Source organism: Ursus americanus, chromosome 18, assembly GCF_024610735.1.
Source record: "Ursus americanus isolate L20-20 chromosome 18, mUrsAme1.1.p, whole genome shotgun sequence".
Classification (NCBI taxonomy): Eukaryota; Metazoa; Chordata; class Mammalia; order Carnivora; family Ursidae; genus Ursus; species Ursus americanus.
Window position 1 is genome coordinate 30,302,963 of NC_142144.1, and position 24,154 is coordinate 30,327,116.

The window sequence follows — 24,154 nt, forward strand, 5'->3', positions numbered from 1 at the left end:
ACTTCTTTTTTCCTTTGCAAATGGAAAGGAGAAGGATAAAACGACTTGGTAGAACAAATGGACACATTTCTATTACCTCTAAAATCACTCTCCATGCTTGACCAAAGGTAAGTTTGCTTTTCTTTTACTTCTTTGGAGGTGATTCTCTGTAGTGTGTCTACATGTCTAGTAACTTAGACATGTTTTCAAGGATGTCCGCATAGTAAGTGGCCTTGGAAGCTAGAGATATTATCTCCCTTCAGGTTGGAAGATGGATTTGCTTGATGGCCAGGATAATAAGGACAATGTCTCACTTAGGGGCAAAGGTGGGGCCAGTCTGCTCAAAGTCTTGATGTAAGATTAGGGGTTTTCAAATTTCAGGTTTCCTCAGGGGTGACCCAGACCCACTGCCTGTGCAGAATCTACTGGACCTGTCTCCACATCACCCCTATAGGACTTGGGGGCAAGGAGAACCAATGCAAAACATAAAGCTCATGCTGCCTGAGTACCATGAGTACTGCACTATCTAAATAAATTGGGTCTGTTGGTCTCTTTACCAGTTGAATTCATGTGGCAAGCCAACCTAATTGCTGCAACAGCTTGACTGCTTGACAGTATTGTCTTTTGGGTGAGTACCCATCAACTATCTGACAAATAAATGAGTGAATGAAATCTGGCTGTATCATGGAGAATGGTTTGAAGAGAAAAAGACTTGAATCAGGAAGACTGACAAGGGGTTCAGTTGTTTAGAAAATAGACATGGTGGATTGGATTAGAATAATGGAATAATAAAGATGGAAAAAAGAGCCCGAGAGGGAGTCCTCAACTATGCATATAGACTCCTCTAAAATCCTCAGCTGACCCCTGAATTTTCAAATGCAAATTCTGCAAGAAGTCTGCAGAAACCAACAAATGGAAGGTTGAAAAAACTGATAAGAGATTTCAGCTACCACCCAAAACAGACGAGACAGAATTTGGAGTTTGAGTCCCACCCAGAGGACTTGGCACACCTCTCAGGCTTTTCATTGAAACCTCAGAAAAGCCATTCCTTAAAAGTATAGACTATGAACCAGGTCTAACATATTCAACTAAAGACTAGGGGAAAACTGAAACATTCAACAAGTTCAGTGTGATTAACCAGTTTTAATTGCCTGATAAAACGACGACAACAAAAAAATCAACATTCTTGAGAGGAAGATAACAAAATGAAGATTCCCTACAAAGCATGCTGCAAAATTCTGAGTGTACAATAAAAAAGTGACTATACATGGAAAAAAAAACCCCAGAAAAATAGGGCTCAGTGATAAGAGAAAAAACAATTAATACAGGCGCACCAGGGTGGTTTGGTCAGTTTGGCGTCCAACTCTTTTTTTCGGCCCAGGTCATGATCTCATGTGTGGTGAGATAGAGTCCACATTGGGCTCCACAGGTATCTGCTTAGAGATTCTCTCCCTCTGTCCCTCCCCCCACTTGCTCTCTTAAATATAAATAAAATCTTCAAAAAAATTTTTTAAAAGAACCAAGTAAAACTGTAGAACTGGAAAGTACATCTGAAATGTAAAAATCACAGACTGGATGAAATATTAGCCTAGATAGTAAAGAAAAGGGCCAGTTAATTTCAACATGGATCACAGAAACTAACTAATTTGAAGAATAAAAGCAAAAGATTTTTTAAAAAATCAGGGGAACTTTAATGACCTATAGAAAAATCTAACATATGCATATTTGTCTCAGATAGAGAAGAGAGAATGTGAAAAAGTATTTAAGAAATAACTACTGGGGGGTACCTGAGTGGCTCAGTCGTTAAGTGTCTGCCTTCGGCTCAGGGAGTGTTCCCAGAGTCCTGGGATTGAGCCCCCGCATTGGGCTCCTCCACTGGGAGCCTGCTTCTTCCTCTCTACTCCCTCCTCTTGTGTTCCCTCTCTTGCTGGCTGTCTCTCTCTCTCTGTCAAATAAATAAACAAAATCTTAAAAAAAAAAAAAAAAGAAAGAACTACTGGAATTCAGTTAAAAAACTCTACTTTTAGATCTGAGAATCTCAGTGAAGCCCAAGCATAGTTAATACAAAGAAAACTACTGCTAGGCACATAAAAGGCAAACTGCTGAAAACCAAAATTAAAAGGAAAATACTGAAAGAAATCAGAATGACAACAACAGCCACTACACACATGAGAACAACAGGAATGATGGTAGATCAGAAACAATCAATGGAGGCCAGAAGACAATAGAATGACATATTTAACTTAACATTTTATGATAAGTAGTATAGTATTCCAATGTGATAAGAATGCATAAGGTCAACCCTAGAGAAAGCTCTTAAAAATAATACATAGATATGGGGTGCCTTGATTTTGGCTCTGGTGGTGGTCTCAGGATCATGAGACTGAGCCCCAGGTCAGGCTCTGTGCTGGGTGTAGAGCCTGACTAAGATTCTCTCTCTCTCTCTCCCTCTTCCTCTGCCCCTCCCCATTCCCTCTCTAAAAAAAAAAAAAAAAAAAAAAAAAAAAAAAAAAAAAAAAAATTACAGCTAAAAATTCAATAAAGGAACTAAAATGAAATATTAAAAAATATTTGATTCCAAAAAAGTACAAGAAAACAGGTTGAGAGGAAGAAAAACAGATGGTTCAAACATAAAATGAAAATAATAAAATGGAAGACTGAAACTCAGCCATATCAATAATTCATTAAATGTAAATGGACTAACAATCCAACTAAATGCAGATATTATATGACTAGATAAAAAAAGCAAGAATCAACTTTATGCTGTCTATAAGCAGTGCACTTTAAATATAAAGACACAGATAGGTTGAAAGTAACAGAATGGAAAAACTTATGCCTGGAACAATAATCATAACAAAGCTGTGGCTACTTTAATATCAAGTAAAGCACACAATAAAATATGTACACAGATATGTACGCAGTTTCAAAGTATCTCCCCACAAAATATTTATTAAAGAAAAAGATGAAAGAGTACCTCTACAGTGGAGAAAAGCAAACACTACCTTAACTAACTGAGCAAGAGAACATCATCAGGAATGGGAAAAATAAAAAAAAATTGTGTGATACCTGATAGGATTCAATGAGAAGAACACAACACCACTTCTACAGTATCTCTGCTGAGATGAATAACATAAATCGAATTATGAAAACATACCTAACATGTCCAAATTGAGGAATATTGCATAAAATATCTAGCCATCAATCTTCAAATGTATCAACACCATTAAAGTTGAGAAAAGATTAGGAATTTTTCCAGATTGAAGGAGATTAAAGAAACTTGACAACTATATGCAATGTGTGATTCTGAACTTAATCTTTAAGGATACTCTTGGGATAATAACAGAGTCTGAAAATTTGATGGTAGTACTATATCAATGTTAATTATCTGATTTTGATGTTTATATTATGGTAATGTTGAATGTCCTTATTTTTTGAAAAATACACAAAAATACTTGGAAGCGGTGAGGTATCAGATCAGCAATTCACTCTCAAATGGTTCAGGAAAATAAGTTTGTTGCAATATACTTGTAACTTTTATGTAAGTGTGACATGTTTCCAAAAAAATTATTAAAGTTAATTTGTACATAAAGGATTTGAACACCACTGTCAACTACATTTGCTTAATATGTCATAGAACACCACACCCACCAACTGCAGAATACAATTGCACATGAAATGTTGACAGAATAGAACATATTCTGGGCTGAAAAGTAAGTCTTACCAATTTGAAAAAGATTGAAATCTTATAACACATTCATCACCACAGAGTAAAATTAGATAATACAATATCTATAGAAAAACTCAAAATATTTGGAAATTAAGTAGTACTTTAAAAAAATAATCCTTGGTTCAGAGAAGAAATAATTACAGAAATTAGAAAATATTTCAAACTTAAGGACAACAAAAATACAAAATATCAAAACTTGTGAGTTGTAGCTAAAGTAGTACTTGGGGAAATTTCATAGCTTTAAGTAATTATATTTATATATTTAGTTAAATTATGTAAATGCATGCTTAAGTAATTATATATAACATATTATATATAAATATATGATAATATTTTACTATAATTTTACCATAATTGTTATTCTATAAAATTACTGACTCAAGATTCCAGGACAGAAAAAGATGATGATTCCAGTTAGAAGAAGATGAAAAATTAAACCCAAAGTAAGGAAAAGTAAGGAAAAGTGAATAAAACTGAAGAGAATTAATTGGAATAGGAACTGACAAATAATAGAGAAAATAAACAGAGCCAAAGTTGGTTTTTTGGAAAGATTAACAAAATTAAAGTCTATAAGACTGATTGAGGAAGGAAAAACAGAAAAAACCCACAAGCTACTAATATCAGCTGTATTCATTTTCTACTGCTGCTGTAACAAATTATAACAAACTTAGGGGCTTAAGATGACACAAGTTTATTATATTACAATTTTGTAGGTCAGAAGTCTAGCAAGGGTCTCACTGGACTAAAATTAATGTGCAGGACAGGGCTGTATTTCTTCTAAAGGCTCTAGGAGAGAAAATGCTTTCTTGCTTTTTTCGCACTTCTAGAGGCTTCCCATATTCCCTGGGATGTCCAGCCATCAGTCTCCTCACTCCAAGTTTCTGTCATCACATCCCCTTTGCTGAGGCTCTTGCCTTCTGCTTTCCCTTGTAAGGACCCTTTTAATTATACTGGCCTCACCCAAATAACCCAGGATATCCTTCCAATATCAAAAGTATTAACTTAGGGGGGCCTGGGTGGCTCAGTTCGTTGAGTGACTTACCCTTGATTTCAGCTCAGGTCATGATCTCATGGGTCGTGGAACTGAGCCCCACATGGGGCTCCACACTCAGTGTGGAGCCTGCTAGAGATTCTCTCCCTCTGCCCTTCCCCCACTTGTATACACTTTCTCTCTCTTAAATAAACAAATCTTTAAAAAGCTATATTAACTTAATTACATTTGCCAAGTCCCTTCTGCCATTGTAAGGTAACATATTCACAGAATCTGAGGATTAGGAAATAGATGTCTTTGGGGAGCCAATATTCTGTCTACCATATCAGGAATGAAAGAGGGGATATCACTACAAACATTAAAAGGATAACAGGGGAAAAGAGAGAACAACTGCATTCCAATAAATGTAACTACTTAGATGAAATGGACAAATCACTGAAAAAGACAAGGTACCAAGATGGACATAAGAAGAAATATAAAATCTGAATAGCCTAGATCTATTAAAGAAATCGATTTGTTATCAAAAAACCTTCCCGGGGTGCCTGGGTGGCTCAGATGGTTAAGCACTTGACTCTTGATCATAGTTCAGGTCTTGATCTCAGGGTTGTGAGTTCAAGGCCCACATTAGGCATGGAGCCTACTGGGCAAGCCCTACTGGGCATGGAGCCTGCTTTAAAAACAAACAAACAAACGAACAAACAAACAAACAAACCACCTTCCCACCAAAATTAGGAAGTTAAAAACCATGAGGTCTAAGTGGGTTTCCTGGTAAATTCTATACAAAATTTAATAAGGAAATAACACCAATCTTACTCAAGTTTTCAAATAGAAGGGAATGAAACAATTCCCAACTTATTTTATAAAGACCACATAATCCTAATGCCAAAACCTGACAAAGACATCAGAAGAAAAAAAAAAAAAACCCAACTAAACTATAGATCAAAATTCTTTAATGCTGCTACAAAAATCCTCAAAATATTAACACATTAAAATGAGAAATATATAAAAAGCATAATACTTAATGCTTAGTTAAGGACTTAATCCCCAGAATACAAATCAATTGATATAATGTGCAAAATTGATTAAATAAAGGAGAAAAATCATATGATCATCCCAACAGACATAGAAAATGCATTTGACAATGTTCAACACTCACTCTTGGCATACATTTTCAGCAAATTAGAATCAAAAGAAAATTTTCTTCATCAGTGTACCAATTGTCAATTATTTGACTTTCAACTTAAATCAACTCTTCTTTACCCTGATTTGTGATGCTGGAGTTAGTAACCATTTCTCTTTTACCAGCTGCCACAAAATTTGGCTTTATCAGTAGAAGATACAGTAGGAACATTAAGTTTCCATCTGGCATAATTTCCTTTCAGCCTGAAGAACTTCCTTTAGTTTTTCTTAAAATGTAGGTTTGTTTTAGATAAATTCTCTTAGTTTTATTTGTCCTTCCTTTAGTTTCATTATGGTAAGATAGTTTTACTATATTTAGAATAGTAGGTTGATAGTTTTCTCACTTTAAACCTATCATTCTACTGTCTTCTTGTATCTATTGTTTTTGAGAAGTATGCAGTCATCTGAATTCATGGTTTATCATATTAGATTGTGTCTTTTTGGGGGGCTGCCTTCAAGATTTTCTCTTTATCTTTGGTTTTCAATAATTTGACTATGGTATTTCTAGGTGGAGTTTTCTGTCTCTCTATCTTTTTGGTGATCACCAAGCCTCTTGAATCTTTAAGTTAATGTCTTCACCAAGTTTGGGCAATTTTTGGTCATTATTTTCCAAATGCTTTTCTGTTCCATTCCCCCTTTTCTCTTCTGATAATCTCATTGCAAGTATGTGAGCTCTTGCAGTACTGTCTGACAAATCAGTGAGACACTCTTCTTTTTTTCCCCTCTTAATAATACATTTTTATCTTTTTTTTTGGTTGGATAATTTCTATCAATCTATCTTCAAGTTCATTCATTCTTTGTCATCTCCAATTCACCAATAAGTCCTTCCAGTGAAATTTTTATTTAGATATTATATTTTTCAGTTCTAAAATTTCCATTTAGTTCTTTGTTATAGTTTCTATTTTCCTGTGAGACTTTGTATTGGTTTTTCATTAACAGCATATTTTTCTTTGCATCTTTGAGCAGAGTTAAAATAGCTGTTTAAAAATCCTTGTCTGCTAATTATAACATCTGGATCAGCTTGCAAGTTGTTTTCCAAGACTTTCTTTTCTTTTGAGTTTGCATCACAAGTTCCCTGTTTGTTCACATGTCTAATCATTTTGGATAATATTTTGGACATTTTAAATGAGAATCTGATTCTGTATATTACACTGAAGAGTAATTTTTGTTTGTTTTAGCAGGTAGTTAATTTGGCAGAACTCAAATTCCAAACTTTGTTTCTTCTGCATAGGCAGGTAGCAGCTAAAATCTCTGAGTTATTTTAGCCTTAGCTTGGCTTCCTGAAGTTTTCCCCATGTATGTTTAGATAAGGGATCAGCCAGAGATTTGGGCAATTTATATGTAGAACTTGGGGCTTCCCTTCCATGGGTCCCTCTATTTGGGAATCTCTCTCTTGACTTTCAGCCATTGCCCAAAATGCTGTACTCTGATTTCTCAACTATTAAGAATATAGATTTCTCTTTAATTTTCCTCCCCCTTGAAGAACTGACTAGACCCTACCATAAAAGCAGAAACTCATCCAATGCCATTCTTTTCTTCTTCCAAGAGTTGATTCCTCCCTAATTTCTGCCTGCTTCTGGTTACTCTTCAGTTCCTCCAGATAGCTGTTTTTATATTTTGCCCAGAGTTTTAAAATGTTATTTATGGGATGGTTGATCCAACATGAGCTAGTCCACCATAACCAAAAGGCATCGTTATTTTTTTTTTTAAAGATTTTATTTGAGAGAGAGTAGAGCACGAGTACAGAGGGAGAGGGAGAGGGAGAAGCAGACACCCCTGAGCAGAGAGCCCAATGTGGGGCTCAATCCAAGGACCCTGAGATCATGACCTGGGCAGAAGGCAGATGCTTAACTGGCTGAGCCACACAGGTGTCCCAAGGCATTGTTATTTTAAAAACTTCTCTAGATAGTTAAGAACCACTGTACTAATCCCAATGATGGAAGAAGTATTTAGGTAGTGTCAACCATCCTCATAAGTACCACTTGACCATCTATCTATTTCGGATCTCATGATGCCAGTAGCTGTCCTTAATTAGAGACCAACTATAATCTTTTACACAATCCAACATTCCCTCTTGCTGAGCTCCTATAACTACCTGGGTAACATATATTCTCTCAGACTTGTTCTTGTCCACGCAAATGGGACCAGTATCAAGCTTCTGTCCTTTCTCACTATTAGTCAAATGCTACATTTCATTAATAATACTAAAGTTAAGATAATAAAAGGTTTTGTAGAATGAGTAGTATTCTTTTTTTTAAGATTTTATTTATTTATTTGAGAGAGAGAGAGAGCATAAGCAGGGTGAGGGGCAGATGAAGAAGCAGAATCCCTGCTGAGCAGGGAGCCCAATGTAGGACTTGATCCCAGGACTCCAGGATCGTGACCTGCGCCGAAGGCAGATGTTTAACGGACTGAGCCACCCGAGCGCCCCAAGAGTGGTATTTTTAACATCCCTGCAGAACTGAAAATGAGGGAATAATTTGATTCAAGAATGTTGGATATTAAACTGGATCCAGAGCTAATTCTGACAATACTAGCACAAGAATTCACTGTTTCATGCCCCCAAACACACAAATATTTACTTAGCGCCTATTATTTATATTTGTACTTAGCGCTGAATTACAAGGGGATACAAAAATAAATTTGAGGAGACTCTGTACTCTTTGAGCTTGCAGAATACTAAGAATGGATTTGCTCATGAATAACCATAAGATAAAACAAGAAGTGCTAAGATCCATAAAAGAGAGTCTAATGGTATTCTCAGAACTGCTACCTGATTGTCTTGGTCATTGCCTCTTACATTCAAAATGACTCATTTGATCTGCCTGAGTACATTTTTTTCTCTACCCAAAGTACTCAGCATTTTCAGATCCAAGTCAGGGCTCTTTAGACTATATGTCCTTTAAGAAATCAAAGGGTCCTTTCAAATAAATTTCTTTTGAATTCATTAATTTATTTAATGCCCATAAGAAACTTTTGAGATAAGTATTGTCACAAATTTAAAGAACAGGAAACAGAAACCCAGAATGTTTATGCTTAAAACTTGCCCCAATACACTGTTAAAAAGAAGCAGAACCTATCATGAATCTAGCTCTTTTGACTTCCAAGTCTAGCCCATTGCTTTTGTCACTTACAGGTAATATATACCGGGGAAAAGAAGTAGATTCATGGAGAGGTTTATAAAGAAGGTCAAATGGACCGAGGAAGTCAAGGATGAGACCTCAGGAAAAGTATCTGAATTTGGTAATCAGAAAATCATTGGTGAGTTAGCTGAATATCCCTTTCCTTCAGTCCTATATAATCAATTTTCATGTTTTAAATCTAAACTTTTAATAAAATTTCAAATCTACTCACTGTTTTCCATGTAGGACCCTTTGTGGTTTGACCCCATTTTACTTGTCCAATATCATCTTTCCATATTTTCTACCTCATATTCAGTGATCCATGCATATTAAACCATATATTCTTTCCTTTCCCGAGAGCAATACAAGAATACTTGAAGATATTGGAGTGGTCTTTCCACCTCTTTCCTGTCATTTAGCATAGACGCTATCTGTTTAAGGAAGACATTCCAGACCACAACACCCCAGGGTGGCTTAGATGCTCCTCCTATATTTTCCCATGATATCCCTAGGCTTACTCCTTTTCTAGGATTTAACACAAAAATACTATAACTACCATTTACCCTGTCTGTTTCCCCCACTAAATTATGAGTTCCTTGAGAACAGGATTATGCCCTGTGTATAGTTGTATTCCCAAAACTTACCACAGTAGCTTTTGCACAAATATTTGTTAAGTGAATGAACAGCAAAGATTTTGATGTGTCGCAAAGCAACAGAATATTCTAACCTGACCTCAAGAGCAAAGACTTTGATTATAGGTCATAGACAGTATGTTCTGATCCAAGACCCTAATGTGAATCTAGCTATTTAGACATTGAACTTCTTTTGCCAGGACATCAAATTTGTCTCTACCACTTCCTGTGAACAATTTTGTTTAAGAAAATGTGGTCAGGGCACCTGGGTGGCTTAGTCGGTTAAGCGTCCGACGCTAGTTTTTTGGCTCAGGTCCTGATCTTGTGGTTGTGGGACTGAGCCCTGCTCCGCTCCTCCCCACTGCCCAGGTCCCCTCTCTCTAAAATAAATAAATACATCTTAAAAAAAAAAAAAAGAAGATGCAGTCATAATTATAGTTTCACAGATATAGTTCTAGAAGAACTGCATGAAATCTGAGAGATTTCTGCAACCTTGGATAGTTGTTTTGAAACTTTAAATTTTTCTTGCTTAGATCAAGCAAAACAAGTACTTAAGATAACCACAGTTCTAAACTTAGTCTGCAGCACTGAGACTTGTGCTCAACTTCAGTGTGACTACAAAACAAGATCATAGAATCTTCAAGCTAGACCAATATGGGGAGAACTTAATGAAATATTTGTAACGGTAATGAATCTCAGAATTTGAAGGGCACAATGAGGTCACTGGGTTCATCCATACAGTATCTAGTTTCTACACCAATTAGGTTCTTTTAGAGTACTTTTTGGAGTCATTTCAAATTGGTTGACAGGGCTTTGAATGACTATAGAAAGGAGACCCTATGGATACAGAGATGGGCTGAGTGCATAATCCATAACCTAGGAATGCCTATTCACACACTCTGGACATTACTGTCAGTTCACCTTTATTCAAGGCCTTCATTAAAATATACCTACATACATAGATGAGGCTTACAAATGCTCTCTGGACCTAGTATATTTTTAAAACATTTAATTTTATATGCTTTTGGATAACAGCAATGCACTAAATTTAATTTACGCATAGAGAATGTATGTATAGGAAAATTATAAATGTTGCTTATAACACTGTATTTAGAATTTATCATTGTTAACTTTGTTCCATAGAATTTAGTGGGATTTAAAATCATAAACTTGGCCATAAAGAGGTGGTATTAAGGGCTCTGTACATTGGAGAATAAGTCAACTGATTTCTTTCCAAATATCTTCTCCATTCATACTCCTAACGATAGCTTTATAATGTTAAGTAACATATAGGAGTACATATAGAATAGCGTAAGTATGTTGGGGGGTGGGGATAGGAGAAGAGATTTTGAGACTGACTTGGATATGACAGCACTGGTATAATTTAAATCCAATCCTGTCACTTGTTCTAATTTGCTAAGGAAAAAAGAATAAGGCATTCCTTGGAAAGAAACAACTTAGCCAATGTATAATTTTTCCCTGGGTTAGTTCATGTAGGAATAAAGGGAAGATTTTGTTTTATAAGGAACCACATTTCTAAGTGGGTATGGGAGAAAAATATCGTCAAATATCCACACTTTATTATTAACTCACCTATCCTTTTAGTTTAACGTCTCATTTTTTTTCTAATAATAGTGTTAAAGATTCTTCTCACTTGTTAATTCTGGCAATGAGATGACAACGTAGGCCATTTCTCCCCTACAGTTTCGTTTTTAATCTCCATTTAAGTGGTCCACTGTGTAGCATGACCAGAGACAAAAGGAGCCAGTCTGGATTTGTACCGTGTGTGTATACGCGTGTGTTTTGCACACCCAGCCTTAGAGATAGCATTTAAAGTTACATAGATTTATTATCCAAAGGGGCATCTAATTAAATAAAGAAGGGGGCATATGCTAGCTGGGCCGACTTCGGGATCTGTTCCTTTGTATAAAAAGGGCTTTCACATGCCTTCCTCCTCCGTTCTGAAAGCACACGGCTCCTTCTTCCCTTCACCATGAATAAGGCCGACATTTGACAGCTTCACAAGGCTGACAGGGTTACCCAACAGCCCACCCTCCCTATTCTCAATCCAATTAGACCTCTAATCCTCCAGATGAAAGGCCCAACTGCTCACGTTCCTCATGACAACGACAGCTATTGATTATTTGTCACTGCAGCTAACACCTTCCCTGTCGAGGCTGCTCTGACAGAAGCAGACCTACCAAATTAGACAGCACTTTATCTGCCCTGGAGGCCAAATGGCACAACAAGTAAAGGCTAATAAATGGTATAAAAATGAACAAATCATAACATTATGACAGGCTGATCGTTGCCAGCAGCCTCCCAGCTCAAGTTTGATGTTCTGTTAGCCTCGCTCCTTCTCTTTCCCCTCTGCTCTAGCTCCAACTTTGACTGAATTAAAGGCCAGAACAATTAAGGCATTTGACCAGCAAAGATAAGCCAATTGAAGTATCACCAAGGGACATAAATGTCAATAACTGACTGCCATTTGTCAATATAAACATTCTAGAGATGCAAATGCTTGGCCTCCGCTCTCCACTAGGCTGCACTGACTTGCTTTCCAACGAGAGCCACTCACATGGCCAGTCTGTGGCTATTTAACCAGAAGGAAAAGAAAAAAAAAAAAAGAAAGAAAGAAAGAAAGGAAAGAAAGGAAAAGAAAAATCCAGTCCCAAGAGAGGAAGTATTCTACGAAGAATAAGCAGGAGTCATTGGGTGGGGGTGGAGGGTTGTATGAGAAAAAGATAGCAGAGCAGAGCTACGCTTCCTTAAAAATATAGCCTAATATGAGACAACGGGAATGTCATCATATGTTTTGAGTCAAGAATACACGCTTAATGTGAGAAGTGCTAGACCACCTGGGGAATTAATAAAGCTGGGACTTCAGAAGTAGACTCATTAATTTCATGAATATTTTTTTGAGCACCAACTGTGCACCAGGCACTGTTCTAGGCAATGGGGAGAAATGGGGCGGGAAAAAGGCTCCCCAAATTCCCAGCTTCGTGGAGTTTACGTTCTAGTCGGGTAAGAGACAATAAGCAAGGCAAACAAGTAGAACACACAGTATTTTAGGCAGTGTTAAGTGCTAAGGAAAAAAACAGAGTAGGGGGAATAAAATGTGTGAAATGAGGGACTCTCATGTAGGAAGCCAGGCAAGGCTTTACTGAAACAGTAACTTTTAAGTAAGAACTGATGAAAGTGAGGGAGTTTGGGGCCCCTGGTTGGCTCAGTCGATAGAGCATGCAACTCTTGATCTCAGGGTCGTGAGTTTGAGCCCCACATTGGGTGTAGAGCTCACCAAAAAAAAAAAAAGTGAGGGAGTTCAACACAGAGGTATCTATTGGAACAGCATTCCTAGCAAAGAGAAAAGCAAATACAAAAAAACCTCGAGGCAAAAGCATTCTTTTCCTTTCAGAGGAACGGCAGCACCGAGGCCAGAGTGGGCTTATGCAGAAAACACAAGGGTAAGATTAAAAATAAGGTCATCTAGGTAAAAGGAGATTTAAAAAATATAGGGCTTTATAAGTCATAGGAAATGCTTGGGCTTTTACTCTGAGATAAAAAAAACCCTTGGAGAGTCTGGAGCAGAGACTGACATGATTCGACTTGAGTTTAAAAGGCTCATTCTGGCTGATGTCACGAGCACAGACTGCAGGGGGCAAGAGTAGAAGCCAGAAGGCCAGTTAGGAGGTCACTACAATAATCCAAACAAGGCTCCTACTAATCCAATCCAAGATGCTGGTTGTTATGACCAGGGTAGTAGCAAAGCAGGTGCTCAGAAATGAGTGGCTTCCGAATAAATTTTAGCACGTAGAGTTGAGAAGATTTGCTGATGGACATCAGTCTCACACAAGACAACAGGCCTTTGCATAAGAAAGGGGCGCCCAATACATGTTAGTTAAATTGAATTCTCTACCTGGCAGCTCAATTAAAAATGCTATGCGTTTGAAGCAAGGGAACTGCATCAAGTCAAAATTTTAAAAACCAATTTAAGCAAAGACTTTGGAGTCAGACAGATGTATGTATTGCCTTCTTACTCTGCCACTTAATGAAAAATTACTCAAGCTCTTTTAGTCTTGGTTTCTTCATCTATATTATATTATGTGATATTCTACTATTCTCAGCTGGGTGAGAAAAAGAATTAGCGATGTAAGATAGAAGAGGTAAAGTTAGGGGCGCCTGGATGGCACAGCGGTTAAGCGTCTGCCTTCGGCTCAGGGCGTGATCCCGGCGTTAAAGGATCGAGCCCCACATCAGGCTCCTCTGCTATGAGCCTGCTTCTTCCTCTCCCACTCCCCCTGCTTGTGTTCCCTCTCTCGCTGGCTGTCTCTATCTCTGTCAAATAAATAAATAAAATCTTTAAAAAAAAAAAAAAAAAGAAGAGGTAAAGTTAAAAACAACATCATCTTAGTCCTGAATTAGAATAGGAAGTGACAAAATGACCAAAAAAAAAAAAAAAAAAAGTTCCAAGGAGTAACCATAGTAAAGACTTAGAAACAATCACCAGCCCTGTAAAAGTGAGCAGCCCTAGACTCTGGATTGTGGTCTCCAAATACTTTTTCCTGCTTTCAAGAACCATAGGTCCTAGGAGAAATGGTGGATTCCAGGTCTGGAGTAAAAAATACAGAAATTATGAAACTAATATAACACTGTATATGAACTATACTGGAATTTAAAAGCTTAATGAAAATACAGAGATGAACCTGGAATATTTGGTCATAGCAGTTAGCAAAGAAGCTATCAAAAAATAGGATCATGTCAAAAGGATCCAGGAACCAACTTGAAGGACTTCTTTTTTTTTTTTTTTTTTTAAAGATTTTATTTATTTATTCGACAGAGAAAGACAGCCAGCGAGAGAGGGAACACAAGCAGGGGGAGTGGGAGAGAAAGAAGCAGGCTCATAGCGGAAGAGCCTGATGTGGGACTCGATCCCGTAATGCCGGGATCACGCCCTGAGCCGAAGGCAGACGATTAACCACTGTGCCACCCAGGCGCCCCTGAAGGACTTCTCATAACCAAAGATGGAGTAATGTGAATATCAATTAGGGATAATAATGTCAATGAACTGATATAGCAACTATGTTAAAATGATACCCAAAGTATCCTATGCCTTGTTCATGATGATACTATAAAGGAAAAAAGGAAAAACTAATTGGTCATCATGAGAGGACATATTTCCTTACTTTGAAAACTGGTAAATAAAGAGAAAGAATCAAGGATTAGTTCTTCCTTTTCTGTATCGTGAGTAATCAAATAAGGGGAAGTTTCCTTCTGATGAATTATTCCAGCAAACAGCTGTAGAAGGGATGGCAGAATTAGAATATCACCATTTTGCAACTCCTGAAAACACACTGGCTTTAGGCACTGAACAGCAAAATCTACAAACATCAAAACAATGGAGACAATGGAATATTATGTGTCTATTGATCAGAAATGTAGCAAAACAATGAAGCAGTTTAGCCAAAAAAAATTGAAGGGGAATCAGATCAAGCCTATAGATCCAATAACTAATTTCCAGGAAGTATGGAAGACAGGAACAAGTTAACTATATCTAGAGAGAGAATCAACGTCATCTAGACGAGACCGTTAGTTTGGACTAAGACATCAAGTTACTGAAGGAGTTAAGCCCCAGTTACAAAAAACTGTAAGAAAAAAAGAAAGAGAGATAGAGGAGGAATCTACAGATTTAAAAAGACTTAAAAGACATAAACCAATGTCAGTTTATAACTCTTATTTGGATCCTGATTCCCAATTCAAACAAATGTAAAAAACCAAACAAAACGTTTATGAGATAATTTATAATTTGAACATGGGTGGGCTATTTTATGATACTATGATATTAAATAATTCTTGTTAAATTTTTAGTATTACAATGATCATATTTAAAAAGAGTCATTTTCTTTTACTTTTATCTATTAATTTCTTTTAAAAGATTTTATTTTTAAGTAGTCTCCATACCCAACGTGGGACTTGAACTTACAAACCAGAGATCAAGAGTTGCATGCTGGGACGCCTGGGGGGCTCAGTTGATTAATTGTCTGCCTTTGACTCAGGTCATGATCCCAAGGTCCTGGGATCGAGTTCCGCCTTGGGCTCCTTGTTCAGTGGGAGCCTGCTTCTCCCTCTGCCTGCTGCTCCCCCTGCTTGTGCTCTCTCTCTGACAAATTAATAAATAAAATCTTAAAAAAAAAAAAAAGTTACATGCTTTACTGACTGAGCCAGCCAGGTGTTCCAAGATTTTTTAGAAATAAATTTTGGTGTAATGGTATGACATCTGGGATTTCCTTCAACATGGGAAGGAGAAAAGTTTCCTCTAATAAAATATTTAAAAAGATATGAGGCTTAAAAAAACCTACTGTCAAACTCATTGGCTCCTCCTCCTTTCATAACTATAATCCCACAGTAATTCAAAATACATTTGAACCCGGACCCCTTCTTACCACCTCCACCACTACCACTCTGGTCCAAGCCAACATCATCTCTCAGCTTCCTAATTAGTCTCCCTCCTTCTGCCTTCATCCTTTTGACAGGCTACCAGTTAAATGAGCGTTTCCAAATATAAGCTAGATCATATTTTCTGCGCTTAAACCCTTCAATAACCTTCCCCTTTCGTGCATGGTAAGAGCTGAATCCTTCAATATCCTGTAGGTCCTGTAGGATCTCTGACCTCATCCTCACCCCAGAGTTACAGGGCTCTTTCTGCTATTTCTTGTAATACCATGCATGCTCCCATCCCAGGGTCTCTGCACTTGGCATTCTCTCCCCCTGTGAGGTTTGCTCTCTCATTGCCTTTAGGTCACTTAAATGTTAAATGTTCACTTAATGTTCCTTCCTTAAGTGAGATTTATCTGATCACTCTATGTATAATATGCAACCCCTCGGCTCCCTATCTCTTTCACCTGCCTTATTTTTTCCATAGCAAGTACCCTCACCTGACATAATACTATATAAATTTTATAATCTTTTTCATCTGTTGGTTTGTTTTGTACCAACAAAATGTAAGATCCTTGAAGGCAGGGATTTTCTGTTTCATTTCGTTCATTGTTATATCCCAAACACACAGAACAATACCTTATGATCAGCAGATACTCAATAAAGAAATATTTGTTGATTAAATGAATTTTTTTACTTTCAACCAGTGCTCTTTACAGCTACACTTCTCAATTAAGCTTGCCAGGTGAAGGTTAGGGTAACATGCTATGTGCTGCCCATGTTTGTTAAAGACAAAGCTAAGTGATTTGACCATTCCCTTATTTGGAAGCATTCAGAAGGAGATGCCCATATATGCTAAAAATAGGAAGGACCCCAAGGTGGGGTAAGTATTAGGCCACCCCCACTGTAAACAGAACTAGTATATCTGGCTTTTGTAGCCTGAGCTAAAGGGCGGTGCCCCAGGAGGTAGCCTACAGTCATTGCTGGAGATAGTAGTTAGGTCCACAAAGCTCTGTAACGGGCCAAAGGACACTGTGGCCAACACTACAGAGTGCCTGCCTCACATCTATGCCCATCTACTTCTGGGCTAACAGAACCTTGATTTTTGTTGATCTTCCTTTAAGTAGTTGTGTCCTTCAGAGAAGGCTGGGCCCTTACCAAATCCAGTGGTGGACTGATTGGTATGAATAATCATGGTGGTTCACTTTTGTCAAGAGAGTGGATTAGGACTAGGAGTCAAAGCGATGGAAGAAAAGTCTGCCATAGGGCTTCTGGGAAGGATTCTCTTGTTCAAAAGGTAAACAAGAGGGGCACCTGGGTGGCTCAGTCGGTTCAGCATGCGACTTTGGCTCAAGACACACTCCAAGTCTAGTCTGCCCACTGTCAACTGCATTACAAGTTCCACTTCTGATAGACCATGCACAAGATTCTACACTTTTCACTCCAGGAGGTCATTTAAAAATATTATATGAAAATATTTCTCATTACTTTTTATCGCTGCACAGCACTACATCGTGAGGACATACTCTTTTTATTCAACCAGTCCTCTGACAGGACATTTCCCTTCATGCTTTCTCTATTACAAATAATGCTGCAATTAAATAGCCTTGTGCATACATCACTTCTTATTTTTACCATCGTATGCTTCTAGAAGTGGAAATGCTGGGTCAAAGGTAAATGCATATTCTAGTTACTTTTGCTGGCTATTGTTGAGCTTCCCTTCATAGGGGTCATACTATTTTTCATTCCCTTCAGCAATAGTTTTGCCATCAGAGCACTCTCAAACTTTTTGACTTTTGACAACCTGGCACATGAAAAACATCTCACTGCACTTTTAACTTGCATTTCTCTTATGATGAACAACGTTGAGCGCATTTCCACACATTTAAGGGCCACTTGCATTCCCTTTCTTGTGAACTATCTGTTCATATCTCTGGCTCATTTTTATAGAATCATTGGTCTTTTTCTTCTCCGTGTTATGTCTTAGGGGTATTAACCCTCTGTTAGTGACATAACTAGCAAATATTGTTTTCCAGTTTGTCTTTCTTCTTTTTCTTTGCTTATGATGTTTGCTACAGGGAAAAGTCTTTCTTATTTCTCTGTAGCCATATTTATTAATCCTTTCCTATCGCTTCTACATTTTGATTTATAGACAGAAGGTTTTCCCTGCTCTTAGATTATGTATTGTAAACCTTCATGGTATATTTAATGTTTTGTAATATGTATACACATTACCATTCAATTAAGTAACAATGTAAAGCATGCACCGGTGTGCATATGTACATATCTACACAAACTTGCATAGATTGTATTAGTTCACAATCTGCACAACATTGAAATGACCAGTTACATACATGGTTAGAAATTTAGAGCCATTACTTCAAATTCATATTTTAGCTCAAATTCCTAACAGTTTGCAAAGAATCAGTTTAATGAATGACAAAGAGACCAGAAGGATTTGAAAAAAAATTTAAAACGATATAAACCATGTCTTCTGAAATCTAAAATTTTTTGAGATAAACAGAGTATACTCAACAAATTTCTTGAAAATCAGTAGTTTTGTTGGTGAAATATTAACTTTATGATGATTCAGAATCTGAAAGACTTTAAATATTTAGGCAAAAGTTGATTTTAATATTTTAAGATAGTACAACATGATAGATTAAATACTAAAATGGTGAACGAGTGAATGAATTACTCATCAGAATTGGAATGGTGAACAAGTGGACTCTGATAGAGTAAATAAAATTTTTCAGGGGACCTAGTTACCACTGATGACACAGTTCCGACAAGTATAAGGAAAGAATACAACAATCTTTTAAATTGGTGAAGTTAATTTTAGTGGTAGTGTTTCAATGATTAAGCTTTTTTGCAGGCAGGATCTATTTTGATATCAAAGATTAGGATGAGACATCTGGTGACTCATATGGGGATGAGATGACAACTATACTGAATGACAGACTCAAGAACCAAGAGGATCTTGAAAGGTTGTATGATGAACCCAATTCCATTCACCAAGTATTAATTGAGTATTTGTTAAGTACTAAGCACTGGAAATAAAAAATATGACTATAACACTCTTGCTGATATTAAGATGTTCATTGTTTGTGGGGAAATAAAATGTATAAACAAATAAATATCTTTTGGTGGGATAGGTGATGTAACAGTGGTTCGGTATACAGGGTACTGGAGGAACAAGGAAAGGAATGGTAAACTCACCTAAGTAAGTCTGGAAAGTTCAAATAAATGAGTAAATATGGATAGAGTAAGATGCTACATTTGGGTCCAAAACCACAACAATATGAATATAGGATTAGTTTAAGCAATAGTAAGCATAAAGCAAAATTAGAAGTGTTTTTTTTTTTAAGATTTTATATATTTATTTATTTGAGAGAAAGAGAGTGAGCAAGCGAGAGACAGAATACAAGGGTGGGGGGAGAGGCAAAGGGAGAGGGAGAAGCAGACCCCCGCTGAGCAGGGAGCCTGATATGGGGCTTGAGCCCAGGACTCCAGGATCATGGCCTAAGCCAAAGGCAGATGCTTAAACAACTGAGTCACCCAGGCACCCCCAAATTAGAAGTTTTATTTGAAAAATCTTCAATAGGAATCAACTGCATTTGGTTGCCAAAATGATAATGAGGAAAATCATGGCATACTCTGTACTCATCAGACTGGCACTGTATTCTATTCTAGGTGAGGGATTTAGGCAACTGTATGCATATAGGGAGAAAGGGACCAGGATGGGAAGGAGACTTGAGAGCATATGTGAAGAAGGAATAAAGACATAGATAATAATAACCCTGCAGAAAAATTTTTTCACTGGGCTAGGACGATTATTTTATTAATATATATGTCAGATCATGTCACTCCTTTCCCCCAAACCCTCCAATGCCTCCTCATTTCATTCAGAGTAAAAACATTCCTGACAATGGCCAAAAGGCCCTATAGGATCTGGTTACCATTTCTGCCATACCCTCATTACCTACTGCTTCCCCTGGCTCACTCATTAGAACGATGCTAGCCCTACCCGCATTGTTATTCCTCAAACATTCCAAGCATGCTCCCATTTTGAGGCCTTTGTTCTAGCTGTTCCTTCCACCAGGAACAAAAGAAAGTTCTCTCAGCCATTCACATGGCTAACTTCCTCACCTCCTTCAAGTCTTGTTTCAAATATCACTATCTTAATGAAAATTATTTTGATTACCTTATTTAAATTTACACCCTGCTCTCCCCAGTCACCTCCTCCCTGGCTTTCTGGATCCCCCTGACTTTGGCATTTTGGTTATATTTCTGTTATATCAGTAAATGATTATTTGGGCTTTGTAAAAGCTTAACAGTCAAAGGAGGTATAAAGAGCCCTATGATTGGTCATAGGGAAAATGCTGTGCCCAGGGGCTGACAATATTCATACTGTAGGAATAATAGACCCCCTGATTCCCTCTAATTCTCTTTTGAACAGTGAAATATAAGTAGGTAAAAAACAATAAGAGAAAATTATATGAACAAATACAATCCTATGGCCTAAGAAGGCAATTATCAAATTAATGCTCAAATTTCCTTTGGAATTGATGTTATACACAAAATTAATTCTTAAAAGTTTAAATGAAAAGTAAATGGATCTAAAGTTCCTTTTTATCAGCTGTAAAAATATTCGCTGGCCCTGTGCCCAGAGTTTAAAAGAAATCAGCATGAGTCTAATGAAAAACAAGCTGTAGGTCTCAGGGAAATTCAATATATACTCTTTCTTTTCCTTTTAGTTTTTGATTGGTTTCCATGGGAATCTAGGCTTGTGGGGATCTCTAATCTATTCATAGAAAGCAGATGCTTGTATTTTCATGACTTAGTAAAACTGGGGGTCAGCGAAGAGATAAAGATGATTAGAAAATGACCATGGTTATAGGAAACAGGAACATGTTCAAAACAAAATTTGGTGAGCCACATGGATTTTAAAATACAATCTGCAAGGCTGTGTTTGAGAGGTGTCATAACACGAAGGTAAAAGACTGCACTTAGAAGTGGAAGCTCTGGGGGCGCCTGAGGGGCCTCCGTCAGTTAAGCGTCCAACTCCTGATTTCAGCTCAGGTCATGATCTCAGGCTCATGAGATCGAGCCCCACATTAGGTTCCACGCTGGGTGTAGAGCCTGTTTAGGATTCTCTCTCTCCCTCTCCTTTCCCACTCCCCCATCTCTCTCTTAAAAAAAAAAAAAAAAAAAAGAAGTGGAAGCTCTGAGTTAAATTCTGAATCTAGCCCATGAGAAGGAAACCCTCAGGTACTTCTTTGGGGGTTTGACTGGGAAACTGGATTCGGGAACAACTCTAGGTCAGATGAATCAGAAGACTTAGAGTGTAAGCCTCCGAAAAGTACGTAAGTTTTCTTTCAGTGCAGCATTATTAGGAGCACTGAGCTGGGAATCAGAAAAACAAGGTAATTCCTGACTCTATAAGTATCAAAGTGACCTGGAAGAATTCCAGGTCAAGCTATACCTCAGTTTACTTACACAGAATAGATTATATTTAACTGTTCTGACTGCTATAAAGCTGCTATGGAACTAAATGAATGTGCTTTTTTTTTTTTTGGAATTATGTTAGAAAAAGTCAAAGTAGTGATTTCAATCAAGATTTGTTGACATGTTCTTCCTTGTCACTACAAATTTCATCCATGCAAACTGACATACATTAACTATTGTGAAATATTAAAGGACAGATAGGTTTTGATTTCAATTCTCTGATTTCTTTAAAAGCAGACCAACTCTGGATTTGGTTGGAATGCTCTTGAATATACAATCCTAAATATCTGAAACCAGTTTCTAGGGACATCTGGGTGGCTCAGTTGGTTAAGTGTCTGACTTGATCTCAGGTCAGGTCTTGATCTTAGGGTCATGAGTTCAAGCCCTGAGTTGGCCTCCATGCTGGGCACGGAGCCTACTTAAAAAAAGGAAGGAAGGAAGGAAGGAAGGAAGGAAGGAAGGAAGGAAGGAAGGAAGGGGTTTCTAACTGGAAAACCAGAGGGCAGGTTTAGAGATCATTTCTAAAATTCAGAGGACAAACTTGAAACTTATTTGGAAACCTAAGAAGTTGGAATATACTGAAGCAAAGATTCCTTAGCCCGGGACTTTCTGCCTGCCTGGAAAAGGAGCCTAGCTAGGGTTGAATTCAAATGGGGCAAACTGTAAGAGCTGTCTAACACCACCCATCTCAGTTCAGAGATTTCTTGAGAGATCGTTAACATTCCAGAACATAAGGGTTTCATACACTCAGACTTTCCTACATTTCTAAGTCATGCGGGCATCACAGATGTCTTTTGGTGCCTTCTTGTAGGAGCATACCAATGGCCAAAACTTCATTCGTTTACTCTTCAGATATCCACTGGCTACACAGTTTGTGGTAGAGTGGGCACTCATTAAATTATTTTAAAATGAACTAACAAGTGAATACAGCCACAGAGAAGTCTAGAAGTACCTACTAAACACCTCCAGGTGATTTTGATGCATGCTCAAGTTTACAGGGCTTTCCTAGAGTTCCTGAAGCTAACACTGGGGAAATGTGGCCAAAGTGCTTCAAAACCTATGTGAGGAACTATTCTTTTTTTTTTTTTTTTAAAGATTTTATTTATTTATGTGACAGAGAGACAGCCAGCGACAGAGGGAACACAGCAGGGGAGTGGGAGAGGAAGAAGCAGGCTCCCAGCGGAGGAGCCTGATGTGGGACTCGATCCCATAACGCTGGGATCACGCCCTGAGCTGAAGGCAGACGCTTAACAACTGCGCTACCCAGGCGCCCTGTGAGGAACTATTCTTGATTCTATTCTTCTTCATCCTACCTACAAATACTACTCATCAAGTCCTGGAATTTTATCATTTTTTAAAAATAATTTCTAAATTGAGGCATAATATATTTCTTTATATAATAAAGTAGAGAAATCTTAAGTATACAGACTGATAACTTTTTATGTAATCAACATTCAGATCAAGCTATAGATCATTTCCAGCACCCCTGAAATCTTCCTTTATGCCCCTTTTTAGTTAATATCTATATTGGGTAACCAAGAATCTGATTTGAATCACCATATAACTTTGCCTGTTCTTAAAATTTGTATAAATACCTGACTTCTTTTTTTTTTAAATAGCTGATTTCTTTCACTCAACATGATGTCTATGAAATTTATTCATGTGGTGCAATGTATCAGTAGTTCATTATTTTTTATTGTGTAGTAAATCATTGTAGGAATACATCATAGCTTATTTACCCATTCGCGTATTAATACACATTTGAGTGGTTTGTGCTACTAAGAATATTTGCTATTATAAATAAAGCTATCATGTACATTCTTATACATGCCTTTTGGTAGAATGAGGCACTTATTTCTCTTAGGTATTACTGGGATTGGAGTGTGAATTGCGGTGATTCTGCGTGTTTGTGTGTGTGTTCAGCTTTGTTAAGAGTCAAACTTCATTCTAGAGTAGATTAATCAATTTGTATTCTCACTAAAAATGTTCCATTTGTTCCCTATCCTCACCATCAATTGGTATTATCAGACTTTTTCATTTTAGACATTCAGATGGTTGTGTAGTATCTCAATGTGGCTTTAATTTGCATTTATCTAATTAGTAATGAGGTTGAAAACCTTTTCATGTGTCTTTTGAGCATCTGTACATAATCTTTTGTGAACAGAGCTACACGTTTCAACACATACCTCAAAATCAAGAAATCTCGAAAACATAACATTAAGCTAAAAAACAAGTTGGGGAATGACACAAAGTATAATACCATTTATATAAAGATTTTAAAAATGTGAAATAATATTGTTTATAGTTATATCCATATAAAGTAAAGGTAGAAAAATATGCATGGGAATTGAAACCACCAAAATTAAGATAGACTGAGAAGGCAGATAAAGGGGAATGGGATTTGGGAGGATAAATGGAAAACTTAAGTGCATCTATACTGTTTTATTTCATTAAAGAAAATCTGGAAGAAAAATAAAAAAAATATTCAGTTTTATCTCTTCTGGGTATTACATACCTGAGTATTTTTTATGATATTCTCTATTCTTATCTATAAGTTTAAAATAATTTAAGTATCGGGGTGCAT

General features: G+C 37.2%; 1 protein-coding gene across 10 annotated transcripts in view; it reads right to left on the minus strand.

Annotated features, from left to right (window-relative positions):
• Window positions 1–24,154, minus strand: part of INVS (inversin) — a 153,473-nt gene that overhangs the window by 103,568 nt on the left and 25,751 nt on the right. For 2 of the 10 annotated variants that reach the window (XM_045780342.2, XM_087869519.1), the window contains one exon: window positions 1,767–1,924. The exons of the other annotated variants lie outside the window; for them this stretch is intronic. The gene's annotated coding sequence lies outside the window, so the exon portion shown is untranslated. The remainder of the gene's footprint in view (window positions 1–1,766; window positions 1,925–24,154) is intronic. 10 annotated transcript variants of the gene reach the window in all.